The 5529-nt window shown below is 40.6% G+C and overlaps 1 long non-coding RNA gene across 1 annotated transcript; it reads right to left on the minus strand.

The window, feature by feature from the left end:
- Window positions 1–612: 612 nt before the first annotated feature.
- Window positions 613–4794, minus strand: LOC115069924. The gene is made up of 4 exons (XR_003849165.1): window positions 4756–4794; window positions 4306–4395; window positions 1786–1791; window positions 613–802 (listed from the first exon to the last, which is right to left on the minus strand). It is a non-coding gene; the product is annotated as an uncharacterized LOC115069924 (long non-coding RNA).
- Between the last annotated feature and the right edge of the window lie 735 nt (window positions 4795–5529).

Consider the following 5529-nt stretch of genomic DNA (forward strand, 5'->3'; position numbering starts at 1 on the left):
GATCAGAATTACTGGGGAAGAGGCCTCCTCTTTGGAATCCCAGGCAAGTTGTGGTGAGGACAGCCAGGTAGAAGGCTGGTCTCAGGTGTGCAAAGGCAGGTTGGGGGCGGGGACAGCTTATGGAGGTTCTAAGAAACTAGACTGAAGAATTTGAAGATCAAAATCTGCCTTCCCTGACCTTTTATCATTAGCTTCTTAAGTAGAGAATCAGACCAAATAAGAGTTAATGAACAAATGAGTTCATAGTTCAATCTTATTTGCTTGCCTGGCCAGGTGGGTCTTGTCTTTGAGATTCCTTTTTCCCTCTTTATGATCTCTTAGTAAGTATTTTAAAGCTTATTTTATTATCTTTATTTTATGTGTATGAGTGTATTGCCTGTATGTATGTAAGTGCACCCATGTCATGCAATGCCCGTGGAGGTCAGAAGGTGTCAAATTCCTCTGGAACTGGAGTTACAGATGGTTGTTAGCTGCCATGTGGGTGCTGGGAACCAAGCCAGCATCCTTTGCAAGAGCACACAGTGCTCTTAACCACTGAGTCATCTCTCCAGCTTCCCCAATTTTTTTTATTGTGTTTTTGAGGTAGGGTCTCCTTATAGTCCCAGCTGGCCTAGAACTCACTTGACCAGGCTTGCTTCGATTTCACAGAGATCCATATGCCTCTGCCTCCTGAGTACTGGGATTGAAGAGGTGTGTCACCAAGTCTGACCCTGTCATCTCTTTATGTAGCAGAGTGGAGGGTTCACAGACACAAATGTCACAGAGTCTTTCATTCCTTCTCAGTTAGCCTATCAGATGACACCTAGGTTTAAAGGTCAATTCAAACAATTATTAATATGTATATGCAAACTCTTTCCTACAGAACGAAGTACAAATGTGCTCTTATAAAATGCACGATGTATTATTGTGCCCTTATCAGTTATCCCAGATCATCTAAGTATAATTCAGAAAATTACTAGTGTAGTACTAAATCATATTCAACTATGCTTGAAAGAATGTATGCTAGCCTCAGAATGAGAGTTTGAAGGTTAATAAATAGAATTATATTGAAAAAGGGGCAGTTCTAAAAGGAGAAAGAAAAGTTTAATGTAATTATGTGTTTGTATGAGTGTGTAGTGCACAGTAACAGACCCATCATTTTGTGAAAAATCTATTAAAGCTGAAGTCTGCACAAAGAAGCACCGATGACATAAGAATGAAGAATTTACATCTCTTATTAGTAGGCAGAGATTTAGCAGTAATTTTTTCCAGATCCAATATCTTCAAGTCCTCAGTTTACCAGTAAGATTTTCTTGAAGAATGAATCTACACACAGATTTACCTTTAATCGCAATAAGATTCTGGCTCCTGAGTTTTCTCCTATGAACTTTTTTTTTTGACCAAAAATTATAGATATATCTCTGTGCAACACTCCTTACAGGAAAATTTCCATTGCTTGCCTGTTCAATACAGCTGTAATCTTTGTACTATATACATTATTTCAAACATTTAGAATTGAAACATTAGCTGTGATTAGTCCAGACATATATTCTGATGACCTCATACTTACAGATTTTCTTTGAGAGATAAGAACAAGCAAAATAGGATCTTAGATGACTTTTCCACAAAACATGAAAAGGTTGTGAATTCTCATACCTGTTGCTTTCTGCAAATTTTCTTTGTTCTTTATCTCTAGGGATGTTCGGGGGAAGCTATTTATACCAACCCCTTTTGGAGTATCTTCCATTGTGATAATGCCTTTTCAGAAAATGACTACAAAAAATTGATTCTGGTTGTATTACTTACTTCTTCCTATAAGTCAAGAAGCAGAGAGAGAGATGAGTGTTGGTCCTAAGCTTACTTTTCACCTTCAGTTCAGGACCCACAGTCTATAGAATGGAACTGCCCGAAATTAGAATTTTCTTACTTTGACTAACCTAATCAAGATACTCCTTCACAGATATGCCCACAGGTTTGTTTCCTAGGTCATGTCAAGAATATTGGCCATTACGTTGAGTATAGTATTTATTGTCGTTCTTATGATCATTTACTTTAATTCTGCTTTCTTCCATAACAATAGCACTCACATCTTGTCCAAAAAGGGAAATACCACTAAAGTTCAGGCATGAGATATTCTTTATTTTATTAATGAGAAATGCAAGTTGTCTTCTGTAGTTTATTACCATGACTAAAACTGTTGTTACGGAGCCTATTATAGGTCTAGTAGTATAAAACTGGCAAAGTCTACATCCATCCCATCAGACTTTGCATTTTCACAATCAAACTCTGGATTGTAAACTAGATCCTCCATGCCTTCCCAGAGTTTATCCTGATACTAAGTCATACAGAATGCAACTAGTAATGTGTGGTACAATGGAGATAGTGTAGTATAACCTATACCCCTTGACTTCCATTTTTTTTCAGATAAAATCTAGAGATGTTGTATTTCCTGTTTTGTACTACTGCTTCCACAATGGGGCCTTCAGATTGTGGATCTGGGTGGAAAGTAGAGGTGTCTTGACCATAGGACATATCCTGTGCCCAATAAAGGAAGGAAAACCATCAACAGGGTCTTTAAATTTTCACTGGTGGCAATTCGCAAAAGAAGATGCAATGAAGCCAAAAGCATTTTATAGGGTACACCATGAAGTTTTCTTTCACATGCTTTAGATTGTAATATAACCTTCTTTATGATAACTTTTCATCTGTTCCCTTCAAAAGACTGTGAAACTAGATTAGCTAGGGTCAATCGATTCTATTTTGTGATCATCTGTTCATAATTTACAATTAGATTTTTCTTTTTAAATTTTTCTTTATTTTTATTTTACGTGTATGCATTTTTTTTTGCCTGCATGTATATAAGTGCACCCATGTCTTGCCATACTTGTGGAGACCAGAAGAGGGTGTCGTGTCCTCTGGAACTGGACTTACAGCATGGTTGTGAGCCTCCAGGTGAGTTCTGGGAACCGAATCTAGGTCCTCCACAAGAGCAGCCAGTACTCTTAACCGCTGAGCCACCTATCCAGCCCCAATCAGACTTTTCTTTAATTGGGATACATTTCTTTCTTCAGAGGTGGAGATGTCCCAGGAAATTGAGCAGTTCTCCCTTGCTCCATAATGACGGAATCTAAAATTATGGTTCCTGGACCACCAAATAGGTATAACTCAGAACGTCAGTCACTTGTGTCTGGATAAAGGATGGCATCATACCAATGCTGTAAAGCCAAAGACAGCTCCATAGGTAAATCCTCTTTGATCTCAGAAGACAACAAAACTCCTGAGAGGCCAGAAATGAAGATGAAGTTGGGGTCTGACATTTTGGTGGTGAGTTAAATGTCTCTGACTCAGATCTTAATATTTGAATTATTTTGTTCATTTATCTGCTTCTTCAATGGGTTTTTTTTTAATAGAAGAAGGTTCAGAAACTATCCCTTGTGGGCTCTTGGCACAACTCCCAGGGGAGAAGCTGCTGTTTACAATGGGAAGAGGAGTCTTAGAGCTAAAACATATTTCTTGGCAATGAGTCTCAGAGAATGGCACTTTAAATTTAGGCATTCTATCACCAAGACATACACTAGGCTCTTCATCATCACTGTTGACCCAGTAAGGGTATTCAAGAATAGACCTGAATGTCATCTTCTCCATTTTCATCTGGGCTCAAATGCCTCAGACCCAGCTGGTGGGAAAGAGTCTGTCATCTCCTGATCTGGGTACCCATTCCTCCCCTGACCTTCCAGCACTGCTTCTGTTGTCCCCACACCACTGACTGCCACTGTCATGCTCTGTTGTTGCTTTTGAGTCAGGGTCTCACCTCTACAGCCTAGGCTGGCCCCAAGCTCACAATATTGCTGCTTCATCCTCTGGAATTCTGGTATTATAGGCATATACCACCATGTCTGGCTTTTAAATAATTTCTTATCTAGTTTTTGCCCATCTCATTGAAACATGATTAAGACATAGAGGTGAGGGAGACCTTAGGAGACAATGAGAGTACCTATTCTGTCGTCCATTGTTATAGGGGCTGAGAACTCAGCAGACCACCTGAGAGCACCTGGATTTGGCCTCCATACCCAACACTCTAACTGGGATTATGTGAGGCCCCTCCCATGGTCCCAGGGCAGGCCTCTGTCCTATGGTAGGATAAGGCTGAGACCTTAGCAGACAGGGTGAGAGTGCCTGTTCTGGCCTCCATCTAGTGTAGGGGCTGAGAACTCAACAGATTTCCTCAGAGTGCCCAAATCGGGCCTCCCCTTAGGGAACTTTCCAAATGGTGCTCTGAGCACCTGCTAGTAGGGGTCCAAACATTTGAAGGAAGCCTGAGTGTACCTGATGGGAGCCTGACTTGGGCTTCTGTAGCTGCTCTTGGGTAGCTGATATGAAGCCATCAGTTTCCTCCAAAATAAAATCTGAGAGAACCTGAAACATAGACCAACCAGGTTTATATAACCAGTAAGAAAATAACCAAGGCACACTAATGCTTTGAATATAAAAGAATACAAATATGAATTTAAGGTGTTGTTGGTATACATGAACAAGTTGTGTTATCATGAGAAGCAAGAAACAAAAGGGTCTATTGAGAGGAGGAGGAGGAAAGTTAATCACTATACTATGTGTAGGGGAAAGACAGAGGAGGAGAATATGGGGGTCAACAGAAAATGGGGAAGGGAGAAAGCTCTCCTTTACTATCCTGTAAAAACACACCATCTACATCAAAGGCTCCTCTAGGACTAGCTCTGCCTGCAACACATCCCATTTTGTATGAAACAGTTTACCCACCATCTCCTCTTGCCTCTGGCTACCCCTCTTCCAGGAAATCTCCAGCCTCCGAGCAAGGGGTTGAATGTTCCTTGTACAAGGCACATTCCTTTCATAGTCCACTATGGTTGTTCATTAACTTGTTGCTCATCCCACTGGTTTATGGATTCTAGCAAAATACCTTAGGGTTCTGTATCAAAAAAAACTGTGCTCATTTAAATTTGGACCAAAATGAGCACTTCATGAACTTATAGAAGGAGAAGATGAAAGATAATGTCCATAAAGAAAGAGACCCTCAGTTTCCATGTCTAGTATGTATGTCATGTGGTGATGCTGAGATCCAACAGGCTTGGGAATCTTGGGCCTTGTTATTTGCAGCATTCACTGTCTCTTTCTCTTTGGATGGCTCTACTTGTTGCCTGCAGGTTTCTGCAGATGTTCCATGTTCCTGGCATCTATAACGTCTTGGAGTCTATAACACACTTTAAGCTTCACAATCACGGCCTAACATATCAGCCACTCAGGGACTCCCTACAGAGAATCCAACCCTATTGCACATTGCTCTGGGATCACAGGCTTTCTAAAAAGTCTGGGTGCAAGCTCTTGATCATCCCAGAACTCTTGAATAATTCATGCTTGCAAAACTAACATCATACAAATGATGCCAAGTTCTGCTCAAAGCTCAAGAGGCAGTCAGATCCTCTTGGTCCATAACTGCAGTGGCCTCTGAGTGCATGGGTGACTGAACCTAGAGAAAACACTTCTACTAGCAACCCTGTTTGAGTACTGTAGCAC

The sequence above is a fragment of the Nannospalax galili genome, unplaced genomic scaffold (assembly GCF_000622305.1).
Source record: "Nannospalax galili isolate Female #2095 unplaced genomic scaffold, S.galili_v1.0 scaffold455, whole genome shotgun sequence".
Lineage (NCBI taxonomy): Eukaryota > Metazoa > Chordata > Mammalia > Rodentia > Spalacidae > Nannospalax > Nannospalax galili.